The 18860-nt window shown below is 41.0% G+C and overlaps 1 long non-coding RNA gene across 4 annotated transcripts in view; it reads left to right on the top strand.

Moving 5' to 3' along the window:
• Positions 1 to 18860, top strand: part of LOC138580991 (uncharacterized) — a 98322-nt gene that overhangs the window by 74121 nt on the left and 5341 nt on the right. For 3 of the 4 annotated variants that reach the window (XR_011304394.1, XR_011304392.1, XR_011304395.1), the window contains one exon: positions 14253 to 14319. This is a non-coding gene — a long non-coding RNA (uncharacterized lncRNA). Of the gene's footprint in view, positions 1 to 13567; positions 13644 to 14252; positions 14320 to 18860 lie in introns of all 4 variants that reach the window. The other variant, XR_011304393.1, reaches the window with a different exon arrangement.

Below are 18860 nucleotides of genomic sequence, written 5' to 3' on the forward strand. Positions count from 1 at the left end.
CTGTTGAAATATATATAGACTCCTGAAAGGACATTTGCTGCTGGCTGCGGGTCACTATGTCTCACTGCTATAGAAAACTATCTTGTAGCAGTTTAATGCTCGTATTGACCTTGATCCTACTACTAGGTCAGCGTCGCACCTCCAGTCCCTGAGGGTAACTAATAGGTCCGATTTTCAGTAAATCATTGATAAAAAGTAAGGAAATAAATCTGCTTACAATGCACCAAAAAGAGAAATCATTTACATATTCAGTAGTTATCCCCATAAACGGATGGGTTTGTATGGTCGAGACCCAGAGGTTTACACGACTGTGTTTAGGGCTCTAAAAGCAATCCAAGATCCCCGGGCAACACGAGAGTACTTTGCCACCTAGAGAAGTAAGGAAATGAGTCACTGCACATCTAAACCTAGCAAAGTGGTGAACTACTCTGGCTCTCGAGCACTTCTATGTTGTTTCACAGACTAGCATTGACATCTACATTTTGGTCGATTGCATTTGGTCGACCTGAATTCAACCTCCCTACTTCCATCCCCCATTCACACATATACATAAATACCTACATATGTCTGTTTATTTGGTCGAATTGACTAAAATGTAGACTATCATCGTCTGTCAAACAAAGACAGACCTTTTATATAGTTTCAAAGGCTGTACAGTTTAGTTTTTATATCATTCATATTTCTCACAATGGATAAAGAGCACCACGTGCAGTTACATAGTTTAATAGTTCTGTTGTTTTTTTAGTGCTGTAGGTTTATTGCTGTGGGCTTTCAAAGTTGCATAATGCCGAAATAGCATAGATTCACGAGTATTCAGTTCGCAAATGTGTTAAAGGTAACAGTTGTACAGGTTTATGTTTGCATTGGTTTAGAGTTCTATAGTGCTATAGTTGCATTATTGAACAGATTTATAGTTGCATAGTTTTTCTCGTTTTTTATTTTTTATTATAGTCGAAAACAACAGTACATAGAAACTGCAGCATGAAAACTGCAGTATGCACGTCGGGTCCGTGGAAACCTAGAAAACAACCATGCGTCTAGATAACGTAAGGCGAATACTGATCAAGAATGCAGATGACAATATTGCGACATTCAGCTCCTTAAAATAATAATTAGAAAAAAGACCGACCCAGTGGAAGCCGGTTTAAAGGTGCAGAACTCAGAAATATTAAATTGCTGGGACTTTCCAAGCCCCAAACAGAGGATTTTATGGCGACAACACTAAGGATTGATAACAGTAGGGGCAGGGGCAGATGGGTTTCAACCAGTGATTTTACAGATTGTTATTACATTTCAATCTTCAGGGGAACCTGATCCAGATGCTATTTCTCACAATGACCTAAAGAGCACCACTGAATGGTGGGCCCAACTGCTTGGCTTTGCCTTGAACTCATTGATCTATCCTGACAAAACTGCGCCTGAAAAGGCCTCCCGGAATGAGGCAAACCGCATCCCCCATCCTAGTACCTGAGTACCAATTTCGGTTGGGTGATATTGTATGTAAATATGTGCTCTGTAAAGCACTTTGGATAAAGGCGCTATATAAATAACACAACATTATCATTAGTAAGGCGGATTACATTCTTACCAGCTACCTAAACATGTACACAAAAAGAGGTCGATTCCGCGTGGAGGCTCGGCGGAAAGCGGAAAAGCTGGTCCTGGAAATGCAGATGGCAATGCCATGCACAGGGTAATTTGGCCAATGCATGTGCTGGTTATTATCATCAGAATTGAATTGGCACTCATTGGGGGTTAGTATGTTCTTTTCTGCACATATGCCCAAAGTCTGGTTCAAGGCTAGGATCCAGGACTCATTAACACTGATGGTAATGAGCAAATGATAGTCTGCCAAGCAACGTAGTACCATCCACACACAAATAACACTAGCAAACTAAGCAGTCATGTGGCTAACTATACCGCTACACACACACACAACAAATTAGAGTTTGCAGACAATATAAATATGTAATATGTAACCAAACAATTTTCTAAATAATTAGAACGTGCGCAGTACTTTCACTGTTGCGAGTGATAGGTAAAAGAGGTTTATGTAGCGGTTCCATGTCATTTCATCTTGGGATGTTTTTTCAGTTTTTTTACTACAGATTTTTTGATTTTTTAAAGGAAAAACTCATCACATTTTGTTTTAATTTTTGGCCCCCCCAAACCCTTGATCCACTTTAATTTTTTATATATTCCTGAACACCCACTCTCCAAATATATATTTTTTTACCCTCCCTACAAATTCCAATGAGTTTCATTAAAAAATCAGCTGTAAAAAAACCTGTAAAAAAAACATCCCGCAATGAAAGGACGTCATACCTCTGTAGCATTCCATAGGTGTGCCCTGTGCGAGGGTTGTCTTGTAGATGTCTTGTAGATATCTGGAGGGCAGGGGTCGACGAGGGAGCCTGCTTTGTTGCTATTTCGTGGCAGCTTGACAAATGTCTCTACTGGTATTTGGGGTAGGTTTTGGAGTTTGTATTGACATTCCACAGTTGGGGGTGTGCATTGAGTGTTTTGGTTGACTGGTCTGCTTTGTATGATTAAGTGGATGCCGCTGATTTTATTTTTGAAGTGGTCTGCAAGGTCGTTGCATAGTTGGAGTGAGGGTACCGGAGTGTTATTGCAACCAAGTGGGTTTTTCATTTTGTTTAGGATGTGTAATAGTTCTTTTTGGGTGTTGCTGGCTTTTGTGATTTGGGTGTCGTAGTATTTCTTTTTGGTCTTTTGAATTTCCTTTTTGTATGCTCGGATTTGTTGTTGATATTGTGATCTTTTTTCCTGGCCGTATTGTTTCCTCCATTCTAGTTCCAGCCTCTTGTTGTTTCTTTTCATGGCGCAGAGAAGGGGAGTGGACCATTTTGCCATTGCTCTCTTTGGAGATTGGGTGAAAGGTTTTTCCTGGGAGATGTTGTCGATTGTTTCTATGATTCATTTGAGAGGTAGGTCTGTTTTTCCATTGAGGTCAGCTTCATGCAGGTTAGTGGTTGATGGTTTTGTGAGTCCAAGTTGTTCTCTCAGGTTGCAAACTTTGATGGTATTCCAATTTCTTCTCATGAAGGTTGGAAGTTTTGGGGTTGGTTGGCTGCTTTAGTAGGTAGCATGATCACAAATGGGATGATGAGGTGGTTGCTGCAGAGTATCTGTATTGGTGGTGCAATGGTGAAAAGGCTTTTGTAGGTGAAGATTGCATCGAGCGTGTGCCCTGCAGTATGGGTTGCTCCTTTAACTAATTGGTGTAGTTTCATTGTCTTGAGTTGCTCGACTAATGATTTTAGTGAGTTTGCATTTTTTTCTTCAAACCAGATGTTGAAGTCCCCAAGGATTATCAGGTGTTCATGTTCGATGTCTAGATTGGTGATGGCTTCTGTGAAGGTGTCGATGAATGCTGCGTCGTATGTCTGTGGTCTGTAAACCAGAATGAATTTGAGGTTTGTATTGGGGCTTACTATTAGGTTGAGGATTTGGGACTCGCAGTTTATGATGTTAAATGGTGCCTCTGCTTTTATTTTCAGATGCTCCTTGCATGCTATTGCAAGTTCTGCTCCTCTTTTTTTCTTTCCTGTTTACCTGTAAGCACTTGAAGTTGTCGGGAAGGCAGCTGTATAGTGTGATTTTGTAGGTGTCATTAGACATGTTTCTGTGACGAAGATGATGTCGATACTGCCGCCGCACAGTAGGTCGCAGAACTCTGTGGCATGTTTTAACATCGATCTTGCATTGATTAGGTTGCAGTGGATCCTTTCAACATGGTTCAGTTAAGTTTTTAATATTAGCTTTGTATTTCGGTTGTCAGGTTGGTCTGCTTCCATGTTGCTCTCAGGATGTGATGGTTGTTCAGTGTGCTCTGATTCATCGTCAAGTAGGTTTGCTAGGTTAATTATTGGGTTGCTTATTTCTTCAGGTTGCTCTTCTAAAATGTGTTGTATTCGATGCAGGTGTCTTTGTGGTTTTGTGATATTGGATTAGGGCTTCCATTTCATTCTCCCTTTTCGCTGTTTCTGTTTTTTTTCTGCTTGGTTCCGGTAAGTTTTTGGTTTCTCTAGCGACGTTGGTGGTGTTGATTTCTCCTGGTGGGTTGTCAGTTGCAAGGTACGGTGTAAGGTATAGAAATGTTTCTCTTCTCATGATGTTTGTTCTGTTGCCCACCATGATTGTGGGGGTGTGTTCTGCATTCAGGGTTCAATGGATGAGGTGTGGTTCTATTTAGTTTATTCCTTGTCTTTTTTTTCTTTGGCGTTGTCCTGTTCTGTGTCAAGGCATGTTGCAGTCCTTAGTGTTGATGTGGTTTAGAAGTTTTTCATTTAGATGGAAGGGGCAGTAGCCCATGTTCAGCTCCTTGGAGGGTTGGGATTGTGGCCGTTCTTGTCTTCTTTGCGATGTAACTGTGTAGTTGGGTGGTCTTGTGGCTTGATATGTGGGGTGGTAATCAAGTAGGGTTGGGGGCTGCAGGCAGAGGGTTCGTCCTTACCCTACAAATTAGTTTGTCTTGGGGGTGGGGTAAAGGGAGTCCCAGAGTTGAACACGCTTCTAGGGTTGTTGTTGGGGCATCTGGCTAGCTTGCTGGGGGATTGTCAGAGGAGTTACCCATGTTGTGCGATAGAGTTCTAGTGTACCACTTTCCTGGGTAAGGTGGACCCACAGTTCTAGGGGTGGCAGTGAGAGCAACTCACTTGGTGGTTGCTTGGTTTGGAGAGAAGGGGGAAGAGGGCCTGACCTGAGCTTCAAATTAGTTTGAGATTGAGATCTACCTACCATCAATTATCTTCTGCGGTTTGTTGCCAGTGGTTCTGAAGTCAGGGCATAGCAGTTGTGTAGACACACATAACTGTAATGTTCCCAGATACTTGGAGAGGCTTAAGTTTCCAACTATTGTGGTCACTGAGCACACGCTTCGATTTGAATTCCCTGGATAGTGGGATATAGGCCTAGGTTTCAAAATACAGCAGTCAATGAAAAACACATCTAGATTTGAATATCCTGGATAGTGCCAAAAAAGGCCCAGGTTTCAAAATACAGCAGTCCATGAAAAACGCAACCAGATTTTAATATCCTGGACAGTGGAAAAAAGCCTACATTGCAACACACAGCAGTCAATGAAAAACACACCTAGATTTGAATATCCTGCATAGTGGAAAAAGGCCTCGTTTTAAAAAATCAGCAGTCAATGAAAAACACACCCAGATCTGAATATCCTGGACAGTGGAAAAAAGACAGAGGTTTCAAAATATAGCAGTCAATGAAAAACACGCCCAGATTTGAATATCCTGGACAGTGGGAAAAGGCCTAGATTTCAACACAAAGCAGTCAATGAAAAACACACCTAGATTTGAATATTCTGGAGGGTGGGGAAAAGGCCTACATTTCAAAATATAACAGTCAATAACAGAACAGACACAAGGGTTTGCCTTTCTGATGGATGTCTAGCGTGCAACTATGGGTGGACTGGAGCAGTGTGCATTGTGTAGTGGAAATGTTGTGTTCATGTTGAGAAATATTTAAAGGTTGTAGACAGGTGTGAGTGTTGGGATAGTTTAGTGACAAATGGGGATGGCTGTCCCCTCTGTTTGTACAGTGCCTACTTTCTCAGTTGCTGCTAGTTGGCAGCTGCTGGCTTCCCCTGCTGACACCTGCAGACACCGTATGGAGCTGCTTCTGCAGGAGCTGTCCTTTGCCTCAGGGTCCTTCACCAAGGGGGCTGCAATGACCAGGGGGCTACCCTAGCGCAATTGGTGTTATAAGGGCTCTGCGGAAATCGTGGACAGGGGTGGGTTGTGAAGGTTTGTTTATCATTTTGTGTTAAACCTTTACAGGTCCCCCAAGGGTGGTTTCCAAGAATCCTAAATCCTGCCACATCCTGCATGCCCAAAGGATCATGTGTACCGGATGTATACGTTTTGGCCGTGCCACAATTGTTCGCAGCCAGATTGACAGTGGTCAATTCGGCCATGAAGCCAATTTTGCAGTGGCCAAAACGGCCCTAATTAAACCTCCCATCCACCCCTACTTACCTTTTACCTGTCCGTACATGTTTTTTCCCTGCAGCGTCTGATGAGTCCCTCCTACATGGGTCGGATCCGACGCTGCAGGGTCTGCTTTTCATGGATTTTTTTCTTCGTTTTTTTGGTCCTCCGCCTTCACACCTTCGGAAGCGGGAGACACCTCTGCTACCCTCAAAGGCAATCACTATCAAACATGGGCAGCGGGGGACTCCCCCGCAACCCCCCGCTCCCCATGTTTGGTAGTTATTACCCAAATTGGTCATTTCAAAACGACCAAATGGTACTAGCTGAATTTGGCCAGTTGTACCATACGGTCAATTTGAAACAGCCAATTTGGGTAATACCTGTGTACCATCTGAGGGTTCTGTCTAGAAAACAAAGGACCCTGGGCCTGCAGCACCCAGTTCCATGTCTGCAAGCTAGCCTAAAGCTATCTTGAGCACTTTGATTGGCTCTCAGAGGATAATAGGACACACTGCACCTTCCCCCACAGTTGTTATTCAGTCTCTCGTAGGTGTTCAGCCCAGTCATGTGAATCTAAGGACATTCCCTGATTGCGCTGATAGTGCCAGTAAGGGCCTAAGGCCAGAGGCGCTCCTCAAGCCAGGACTTGGCTTTGCTCTCCCTTTCCTGAAGTACTGCTTTCACACATAAGTACCCTTCAACCCAGCGATTCTACATTTACTAAGGAGATGCTGTTACTTAACAAAAACAAGTAACATCTATGATTTCTGCCTGTTAACTGTCCCTAGTTTACCCATACCTCGATTCTAGCCCAAGTAAGAACTTATACCTGTTGCTTCCCAGCCAATCATACCCCTTTACCTTTCCATTCACCCACTACCTCATGGGTATCACCCTTCCTACACTTGCCAATTTCTTCTATCCTCCATCATGCACCTTGACAGCACTCCATTCCTCCCTGAACTCACTCATCTCCCCCCTTCTCTCACAACATTCAGCCACAACATGTTCTAACTCTTACCTCACTATCGCCATCTCTGTTATGAAAGATCATCTTCTTGCACCTTTCTCTCCAAAGATTCCTAGGGGAACTCCAGTCTTTTTGCTTATTTATGAACACTGTCCCGACTTTAGGAAGTCAGTATAGCCTTCTGCATTACTTCCCTTGCCCATTTTGATCATTGTTATGGGAAAACTGACCAGTCCCTAAAACTGTCAGTACAGAGACTTTGTCTCTCTTGGAATTCTTTTATGTAATTAGAAATATACAACACCATACCCGTGAAGTGCAGTTAGGATCCTTTGCAGCCTTATAAATTTTTACCTGATAGCTTTGTGGTTACTTTGATGAGGTGGCGACGACAAGCTGGTGGCAGCAGCATAATTCTGACAGTTTTTGTGATATTATGCTCATGCCCTTTTGCATTTACCGTGAACGGCTACTAAACATGGTTAGCACCTTAAAATGGCTTTGTCACAAGATTTTCACTTGTTCTTTGGCCATTTTGTCCTTTGGTCTTCCTGCCTTGGCAAGTCAGGAAATGCCATATATGGTAATCCCTATCCCGGTAACGCCACTGCTTTTGCAAGCATGTAGGATTTGTGTGTGTCTGAGCCCGAGGAGGGGGTGGATGTGATGCCCAGTGGTTTATGCAGGATCGGACAACACTAGGCTGTTTGAATGTTGCATATCTTTACCATTGGTGGACTTGAATCTTGGATTAAAGGATGTCTCCTGCAGCTAATCAAGAGATCAACATTGAAACCAAGACTTTTACAAAGAGTAGCCGCTGATGACGCAAGGACAACCTCTGCAGCTGGCCAGCTTCGACTCTTGTGATTGGCCCATTGAAGCCCTGGTCCACTGCCTGATCTTAGAAGACTCTTGTTGGTGCTTCAATCCTTGGGGACCAGTGGGAACAACCAGTCCCCATCCATGCTCACGGATCCACATATTGGAAGCATTTTGAAGGGTCTGTGGACCATTCTGTGGACTGACCAGTTCCCTTTTGGGTTACTGCGCTGCAGCCGTCGCCATTCCGAGCAGAGCCTTGGGACTCACAGGCTCTTCAGCTTATGCCATAAGTCGCCTTTCCTTGCAATGTCAGCCTTCTCACGACATGGGGAGCTGAGATAGCACTGCTCATGTGTTCACTGCTAGAAGATCGCCTGATGCTGCCGGACCATGATGACCAACATGGAACTATCTTTCTGCAATCCGTGAGATGTCCTGTGGGGTCTGCGCTACAGAGGTTTGCATCCTTTTGTCGTTTGGGGGTCTTCTTCAAGAAGTTGCCCAGAATCATCTGGTGAGAACTACGACCTGCTCCTGACATGAAAAGTGACCTCTGCAGTTGTGACCCCATGGCTACCCGAACAAAGGACAGAAGATTGGAGCCCCCAGCGAATACCAGAAGATGCACAGTGTTACCTGGACGAATCAGAGTCAAGGGGGTAAGTGAACATATCTATTTATGTCCACACCTTCCTCCTATATGCTAACCTTGGATGGAGGGCCTTTGTCCATAAACTCCCCCTGGCCTGCCTTTCGTCATCGAATCTGGGTTAAGGATACTCTCCTAAAACTTAGGTTGAAACACGATAGAGCAGGGTACTTACCTTATTTGAAATCAATACTTAGATTGCTTTAAGGAACTTTTCAATCACCACCACAGCCCACCAGGCAGTTCTGAAATACCTCTCTGGGAAAACGCTAGTGGAACTTGTGTCTTTTGGGTACAAGGCCCATACATTTTAGGGCTGGATTTCATAAAACAGAGGGAACTGGGTTCTGATTATTCTATCTGATCAAACTGGTTTTCTTGTGTTTAATTACTTACCTGTTGACTACTAGTAAGTGATATTATCTCTCAAGGTGAATATGCGTGTGTGCGTGGAATTATTTGCAATTTTGCAGAGTAATTTTTGTCTTAACCAATTGTTGAATTTCAAAAGCTGCTATCAATTTTACAAACTTGCAAGAATCTGTGAGATTTCCATGCACTTCAGGTGGAATTGGTACACTCCAAAATGGTGCTCTATGTTCACCTATAGAAAGGAAAAAGGCCCATGATAACATGGAAAGCAAGAAAGGACTATTGTTACTTCGCTTAAAAAGCCATTTTGACTATGTTGCGACACAAGTTATTTGACTGTCCCATATCTGCTGTATGGGTTGAAACGATTTGGAAAAACAATTCGGGACCCAGACATTTTGGTACTCCTTGATATTGTTGCTGAGCACGAGTGCGGTCCGAGGTAGGTTTTATGTTTCGAACTTCCGAGATATTATATATATATATATATATATATATATATATATATATAATATATATTGAAGGGTGGCGGTCACCATCCTATAGTTAAGGTGGGTCGGACTCCCATAGGAAACCTGAAAAAATGAATTGCTAATAACTTTTGACAAAGTTGCAGCCTAGTCCCCATTAATTTTCTCATAGATAAAAAAGGTACATTTTTGCTTGACTGCACAACCAAAACCGCTGGACAGATTCCGACCAGGTCTGAAACAACTTGGGCACAAAGAGTTGACTTGCGATTCATGTGTGATTTGGGGCTATTCCGCCCAGTCGTTTTTAAAATATTTAATGGAATATTTGTAATATTTAATGGAAAAAGTGGTGCCTACTTCTCCAAAATAGATAGCTGTATCTTGGGTAAATTGCAGACAAACTGGGTATTTATAAATGAAATAACTGCCATCTTTTTTTTCCTCAATGTGAGAGAAAGCTGCGCTATAGCTGAGGATATAGGAAAATAAAACACTGACAAAGACCTTTGCAGGTCAAAACACACGTAAATGCCCTAAGGATATAGGTGGGGGGGGGGACAAGAGGACACCATGTGAAGTTTGGGAGTTGGAGGGGGCTTAGGGACTGAGTTTGCAACACAAAGCTTTTTTGTAACATAGGGTATCAGACAGGATAGCCGCAAATAGCTGATATTCCATAGCAAACTGCATCACAAAAACAGTGTGTGCTATGGGGGGAATCGTTGAGGGCAGGGGAGGAGGTCATCATGGGTGTGTGGGGAGCAGGCACAGAGGAGGGGACTCTTTGTGAAGGTGTGAGGAGGGCAGGGAAGCTTTTTTTCTGGCTGTTTTCCGATATTTGCGGCTAGGTGAAGCTATCTGTAGATCTGTACCTGTGGCTATAGAAAAAAAAGTTTACAAAAATAGATATTTTACAGCTAAAGTGACGTTGGAGGGTAAAAAAAAGAAAATCACTAGCCATGGCCAATGACAAGATAGGCACAAGGTAGGCATCCGGGAATCCCGTCCATGCAGCAACTGGGACAGACCCGGTCAGCCCCAAAGCAAGGAAGCCCCCCAATAAATTAGCACAAGTTACAAGACCACTCAGAGCAACATGGCCTGAGGGGGACAGCCCCTCCCCTCAAGCCAAGCAGGGTCCACCCTGGTCACTTCACAGACGGGAGACGGTCCACAGTCCCGGATGCTGTGTGTTTTCCTCATTTTAAATATCTCCTAACACACCAAGAAAGCACACAGCATGCACACAATATCTTTTTAAGACATGCTACTGTCAAACCTTGCAAGTATTGCACTCTAAAGGTCAAGCTGCCATGAGGCCCACATAAAAAGAGCAGGTATCTCTGGGTATAGAGCTGCAAATACATGGAGGATTGTAAATTTAGTTTGCAGGTGAGAGGCAAACAAGCATAACCTTTTGATTAGATATATAGAGAAGATAGAGTATACACTTTTCAAGCTAAATATGATGATAATACTCAGTTACAATCTAGAAGAAGTACTGTAGAATCATCCCCTGTCAGCTCAGATCCAGACAGTGACCTTGAGGCTGGTTCTAATAACTCAGTAACCTCTGGCAAAAAGAGGTTTTTAGACCAATTAAAAAGAATAAATAAAGGCAATTTCAAGGCAATAACCAAAAGAGTGACATTTCAAGATCCTTTAGTTAGAAATATGATACAAGGCCCACCAGTAAACATGGTACCACAGGTGGGAAACACATAAAGGGGAGAAGCTTCAGATATCAGACAAAGAGTAACCAGGTCGTGGACACAGAGACTTCAGAATACGTAGAGGCCAATTTGGTATTGAACTTGTCTAAGAAACACCTTAGTACAGATGAAATAACATTACTTAATAAAGGGACGACTTTTTAATCAACAATCAATAATTTGATCAATACACCAATAGACTTATACAAGTTTATAAGAAAACTCTAATTGGAAAAAGTTCTTTCATAATCATCAAAAACAATTTGTTCCCAAAAATATACAAGGGCTAGATAGTAAATTCACTATAGAAGATATATCCACTACACGGGTCCTAACATGTCTCTTGGAAGGTAATGAAGAAATAGATGAATGGAGAATTTTGCGAGATCTGAATATTGAATCCAAACACTTGACAAATGAGGAGTTGAAAGAGAAATATAAATTGATCCCAGTGTTTGGGACTGAAAATTCAATTGATCCATTTCAAAGGGCTGTTATAGGAGACATACATAAATTAATTAATGTATCAGAGAATCAAAGAAAGATAGATAATCTCAGCAAATTAGAAAGATGTGCATTGGAATCATTGAAGAACAACCCTGAAGTAGAGATTAAACCAGTGGACAAAGAAGGGAATGTTGTGGATATAAATGGGGAAGACTGCGTTGAGATGGCCAAAACACATTTGAACAGACCAGACTGTTATGAAAAACTAAGCTCTAAGTGTCACAGAGTTGCCCCCTTCTCACCTGAGACCGATCCTTGCTGGACTCCCTGGGCAGTGTCTTCTTGCGGACAGACCTGGACTTTAATAAGGCTGAGCGAGCCTCTTCCAAGTCCAGCGTGCGTTTAAGATTCCGGGATGCAGCAATCCGGGGATCCTGGAAACGAAGAAGACGTGTTGATGGCGCACGAGTCCAGGAAGCAAGAAGAAAGGTAGAGGGGCAAGGAATGGAAGTAGAAAAGCTAGGAACCAGGAAAGCAATGCAGCGAACTACAGAGCACACGTCTGATCGCTACTTGGCAATAGCATTGAGACGCGCGGAGCCGCAGGGGTGCAGTCTATTACGTCCAACGTATAGACCGCGAAAGGCGTGTCACGCTGGACGGCCATATTGGGAGTGTCAGGGAATGCAAGGCCCGTTGCGATAAGGACCAGGAAGACCAAAAGGGGCGCGTCCTGTGGGTCATGACACTAAGTGTATTAAAGGAATCAAGAAAGAGGCAGCATAATTGGTTGATACATGGAGGAGGACAGGTCTGGTCACAGAAGATGATAACAAGGTAAGTATTACATTTATTGGATTGAGATCTGTAGCGAATTACCCTAGAGAGGCTGACAGACAAAAATAGCTTTATAGATTAGAGGCAAGCATGATTTGCAAACATAGAATATTGTTGAATGGGTTGAACTCTGACCATGAGATGGGGGTTTTCCTTTAACTTGTACAGGTTATTTTGATATTCTAAAAGTCAATAAGACATGTATACTGTCTTTAAAATTAGTGCTGTAAAAATACTGTAAAGATTAAGTTGTTTGCTCATAGATGGCAATAATCTTTAGGAAGAGGTTAACCACTACATGGGGCTATGCATCCACGTGTCCACATAAAACAGATTTTCTATTTTATTGGAAATTTGACCTATTGCATATAGGGCTGTTTAAGTGATGTATTCATTAAAACTAATCAATTACGTCATGGGGATTTTGTCTGTATTCATATTAGGATGTTTCAGGATAATAGACATAGTGTTATTTAATTTGCGGGTGCTTTTGTTTAATTAGTGAGCATATCATATATAACACACATCTTTGTTGTAATTTTAACAATGATTATTGTGTAAGTGCTTTGTAACCTTTCTTTTGTATATCCTCCTTCTTGGTTAGATGTCACATGTAGGTTTAATAATGATTGATGCTAACACGTGATTAATCTTTACAGAATATTTACGAGAGCATTTTGTTCTACTTTAGAAACATGACGTCGGATGGTCAATACCAAGGTTACTGACAACAAAGATAATCAAAGAAATATGTAGCTCTGTAATGTGCAAGCTGTTCTTTCTACATATATTGGGCAAATATTCCAAGAGAAGCGGAATATTTTAGAGGTGCTTACTTGTTTAAAAATGTACATTAATGTACATTAATTCTTCGTAGTCATATACTGTTAATAATTTAGGATGGCTACTAAACAGCAGTTTATTAATGATTTTGAGTAACTAGGTTGCACTGGTTTACTAATTGGGAACAGTAGATGTTACATCAGTGAAAAAGCATGACGTTGGACATGGCAGCAGTATAAACAAACAGATAATGACAGCGCATTCGAGTGGAGCAGATCACTGCAGTTTGTTACAAGGTTGCTTGAGTTATGCAACTGTGGCCATCATATAATTAGTATAGTTTATTTTGGGCACTTTGTGTAATGGCTGAGCGTGCTTGATTATGCATATTATTAGGCTTGCACATGTCAGGCGTGATTGCGGCTGGTTGGTATTAGGTTATTGTTGTTCAAATATATAAAAGTGATTGTGAAAATCCATATTAAAAGGAGGTTTTGGAATGTGATTGTGATAACTGTTGATTACAGGAATCTGTGGAGCGGAATCGTGAAAACATTACTAGGAATGTTGTGTACTTGCTATAAATTGATCATCGGTTAAGAGGTAAGAAAGTACATAGTCAAGCGCATGCTCTACAGCTAACTGAGGTGGAGGGATGGTGTTATGGTAATTTAAATTATACAAGAGTCAGTTGTTATAAGTGTTTAATTGGAATTGACACCAGGATGGTGCAGGGGTGTTGTTGTTTTGTCTCCTTTCTGATGTTATATAGGTTATGTATTAAGTACCTATTAGAGAAGAATACCAATTTGAAAGAAGATTCTAATTGAAGTGGATGTTGAACTTGAATAATGTTGAGCCTAGGTAAGATTTGAGGATGTCACTTTTAAACTAATTAGCAGGAGGTACGTTCATTTGAAGTCATCTATAAACTTGATTGGTAATTTAAAATGTATGCAACAAAGCTTATTAATGATTCTGTGGATGTTTTGGTAACTCCCGAATATCAGTTGGTGGTGGACATATGAATGCCCAGTACCTTGGTATTGGCTATTTGCACTTAAAATGTTGCTTACATAACCACATTGGTGGAAGCGTAATATAGCAGGATGGAGAGTATCTTGATGAAATGTGTTTACATACATGATTGTATTCTCTATATGTTTGATTTCATTATTTCCTCTTTTATTTTTCCCTTGCTGTGTAACACAGGTTTGGTATAAATGACCGAATACAATTTTACCTAAGAGAAGTGACCACATTAACTTGACTGAAAATGGTAGGTAATGTGGTATATCTATAGTGCATAATTGGTGGGGTGTGGGATAAGGGTATAAGTTAGGGTAGGGAGGGATAAGAGGTTGCTGGGGGTCACCTGATGCATTATAAAAAAAGTCAAAAAAGTAATAAGTTATTTTCGTTTTTAGGTTAAATAAATTCAGTCACTTCTCCATTAGCTAAAATACTTAAGAAAAAATCATATATATCCATGTAACACATCACTGGTCCACTATCTGGTCGGTATTGTTTATTATTTACAATTTTCTTTGAATTGTTTACCAAATTGCATTGATGTTGATATGCAAAAATGCCCTGATGAAGACCTATGTTCGTTAAGGTCGAAACACGTGTTGGCAAGGCCAAGAATATTATGAAAATACCATCATATTGTATTAAATACTGAGATCGATGAATCAAATAGTTGCATTCATTGTTTGTGCTAGAGATTGGTTAGTGGTATGCGCATTGGACAGACTTTGAATTTAACTTGCTACATGTATCAGGCTCATAGCAGACTTTAGAGTCTGTTGTTGTTGGTCCATGCTGCAATACTACACCAACGTAGCCAGTATTATTTTTGCTGTTTAAGTATCCAATTTATTAGCAAGTGGTTTGCGCAGAGTAGTATCAGTCCCACGGTTTGTTTTATGTATATATATATATATATATATATATATATATATATATATATATATATATATATATATATATATATATATATATATACACATACACACACATATACATATTACAGGGCCTGCAGAGCGGCCCTGTAGTTATGATTAAGTTGCTAAACCGATAGGAAGAGCACTTTTTGGGTGGCTTATAACTTTGCCCCCCCCAGACAAATCTTCCCAAAACTATGCAAATAAAGAATATGACCACGTCAGATTGAGGTTTCGTACAGGGGGGCAAAGTTATAGTGGCGGTTCCAAAATTGGTGGTTTTTCCCATAGACGCAATGGAAAAAAAGGTTGCTCATGGCTTCAGCGCTGGATGGAATTTCACCAAATGTGCAACAGGAGTGGCAGCTTGGTCCCGAAAGCATGCTTTTGTAAATTTGGTGTAAATCCTTCCAGTAGTTTTTTTTTTAAATGACCAAAAAGTAGGTTAAACAAATGTGTGATATCTGGGATTCACTGATTGGATGGTGAAAAGCATGAGGTGCATCAGAATTTTGGAAACGCCTGCCATGTTGGATCCGTGGACAGTCGAGTCTGACCATAGATATCACGGTGGGTAAGAAGTCTGGAAAACACATTTTGGGTTATTTGGTGGTGGGAAGAGGGGCTGGGAAGGGTGGGAGTGGAAAAAGATGATCTGGGGCTATTTTTGTTGGTTGGAAAAAGTTGGGCAGGCGTCATAGCGGTGCATGGACACAGTGGTAGTTCATGGACAGTGGCATGAACGGATGGCTTGGGAAACACATTTAGAGTTATTTGGTTGGTGAAAGAAAGTTTGGAAAGGGTAGTGGAGTGGAATAAAGATGATATAGAGCTGTTTCTATAGGTGGAAAAAAGGATCTGCAGATGATGCAGAGTCCACGGTCAATTTCTGTGTCTGTGGACAACATTTCAATTGCAGGAGGGGTCAGGGTGAGTTTTAGTAGTTGACGGTGGATGGTACGTACTTGTGTAATGGAGGGGCTGAAATGAAGATAAGGTACCAACAACTGAATGCAGTCGGGGGAAGCCCCCCCACTTAAAGCTAGGCAGAGAAAATTGTATGGAATGATTTAGTATGGTAAATGTGTGAAAATAGACTCACAGGGTTAAAAGACATTAATACCTTTAATAGGGTTATGTGTATAAGGTCGAAAATGCTTTTATCATGGTTTAGTAAGTAGGAAAGGTACAGAATGCATAGCATAAAAAGTGAGTAGGAAAATGATATAAGTTTTTTCCTATACCCATACAGAAAATAACTCTGCCATTTATGTAACCAACAATGCCTTTAACTGACAATGCCTTTATATGAGTAAAAGAAATGTATTAAATGAAGCGATTACCTGTAGACAGTGGCCGCATGAGCCAGCCCAGAGTTCCACAATTCAAGGCTGCCTTGCTGTGTAAGACACAGACAAGCTGTCTGAAAGCAGACAGTTAATTGGGCTATGTCTGATATTCTAGCCAAGAGAAGCAGCTGCATGACCATATTTGGGGCAGTGCCGCCGGGAAAAACCTAGGATGTGTGCCAGAATGTATTTCATTTTGAAGGTTTAAACAGATAAGGAATAAATGCTGTGTGCGCGAATGTTCAACGACGATCTTTACCTGGACTTGTTTAGAAAAGGTGGGGGTTTGAATCCTCTTTCTCTGACAAGATATAAAAGGAAACTCTGTTTTTAGCTGGAAGAGGGGTTTGTGTACTTAATAACGATGCTGTTCGTGGTCTGTGTCAGCCTGGCATGAAATAAAACCTGATGAACCTGACTCTGCCTCCTTGCCTGCTGCTTGAATTGCTTTTGCTTAGATGCCAGAGGGTCCCAAAGGGTGACAGAGAGCCCTAGAGAGCAACAGAGGGCCTCAGGATGGAAGAGATGAAGACAAGCACGATCGGGCTTTTAGAACTTCGAGAACACTTGGCGAGCCAACCCAGGACAGATAGGATGATGAACAGAATACTGAACCTCTCTTCAAGCCGAAAAAGAACCTGGACAATCAAGACTAAGAGACTAAGATGAGCCATACTGTTCTGCCCAAAATAAGAGTGGAGTAAAGGGGATAGAAAATATATATATTTGTGGCAACTTTTCAGGGAAAAATAACAATGGCAGTCCAGAGTTGGGAAAAAAACAAGAAATTAACAGCATTTAAAAAATCATCAGAGTAAAATATTCATGGTGGACCCCAGCAAAAGGTAACTGAGGGAGGTGGGATATGAACGAAAAATAACATCAGAATAAGAGTATAATGTATATATATATATAAGGGGAAAAATACTGACTCACTGTACCCGAGCAATAGAGAGAGATACCAGGAGGATACCTGAGAAGAGAGAGATACCAGGAAGATACCTAAGTAGAGGAGATACCGGGGAAGATGCCCCGAGAGAGATAGAGGATACGCCCATTTGCCTAGCGTTTAAAAGCGGCTGGATGGAGTTTTTGCACCCAGACCCCACTTAATAGGGTGATTAGGAGAACAAGAGAATGTAAAGATTCCTTGAAAGGGGTGAACTCGCATTTTGTAAAGAAACACACATATATAGGAGTGTACCTTCAGAGGCAGGTGACACTAGGAAGTGCACTTAAATGTAGCCGGCGGAGTCTGTCTCATTTTTTTTGTCACATGTCATGTTATGTTGTGTGTCTAATTGTTATATGTTGTGGCTGTTCATTTGTTTTATTTTATGGTGTAACTGTCTGTGTGCACTGTAAAACATTGGACAAGCTAATCTAAAAAATTGGCATTCAGCTAAGGTTTGGAAAATGCCAAAAAAAACAATAAAGTAGATGACATGATGCTATGACTTAAGGCACACACATTTGTGGTGATGTCACCTCAAAAAAGTGAAACAGTACTGAGATAAGTGTAAAAAGCTTTTGCACTTCTAACCATGAAAAAACAACTATGGAGTTGTGATTTCCGAGTACTAGACAAGATAATGAATGGATCGCGCTAAGTACGGTAGAGTTTCACATTTAAATGACAAAGTTGCAGTGATTTAAAGAGGGCTGTTGTATGTGAGCAATGAAACTGCGCAGAGTTGAAAGACAGAATGAGAGATTGGGACCTTTAGAAACCTTGTGCGAACAGAGAATCACGTTGGATTTACAGTGATTGATGGAAAAGGAACAGTGGAAATGTGAAGGAATGATTTAATGAGGTTCAGATAAGAAGTGCAGTATTGTGGAATTCCAGTCTGTTTATGTGGTTGAAACTTAGCGCATCTTTAGCAAATGAATTTTAAAGTGTAGAGAGGTTTGTTTTGTAGAATGAAAAAAAAAATAATAAGAAATGTGTTTTGGGAACATGAGACAAAGAGAGAAAAATTATGTTATGTTTAGACTGCGGTTTTCTTAAAGAGAAATACAGTGTTAAAAACTCAGTTGGCATTTTGTTTATAAGGTGAAAAAAAAACATTGTTGAATATAAAGTCAGAGAAGCTGCTTGAAAACACGCAATTGGGAATTAATAGTTTAGCATAATGCAACTAAATGCAACTAAATTAATACACAAGAAAAGAAAAATGCTTTCATTTACCCAGAAGCAAGGTTAAGATGACCCATGAGAGCGAATATGGTGATTCAACAAGAAAGGAATGCGTGATAGCTGTTCTTTGAGAAGGGGCATTGTATTGATCCAATAGTAGTGCCAACTGTAGTTTGGCAAGGAATGTGTAATTCCTAGTACAAAGGAAAGGCTTGAATGCATGAAAACCCTTTATTTATTTATTAGAATTTATAAAGCACACAGAAGCCCTTAGGCATCGTGGTGCTGTTACAAAGAAGAGGCTTGCAGATTACAATGAAAATGGCATACACAAGTGGTTGCATGCCACAGCTTCACCTGTAGTTATTGGAAAAACAAATACATA

This window comes from Ambystoma mexicanum, chromosome 3p, assembly GCF_040938575.1.
Source record: "Ambystoma mexicanum isolate Mex_15411 chromosome 3p, UKY_AmexF1_1, whole genome shotgun sequence".
Classification (NCBI taxonomy): domain Eukaryota; kingdom Metazoa; phylum Chordata; class Amphibia; order Caudata; family Ambystomatidae; genus Ambystoma; species Ambystoma mexicanum.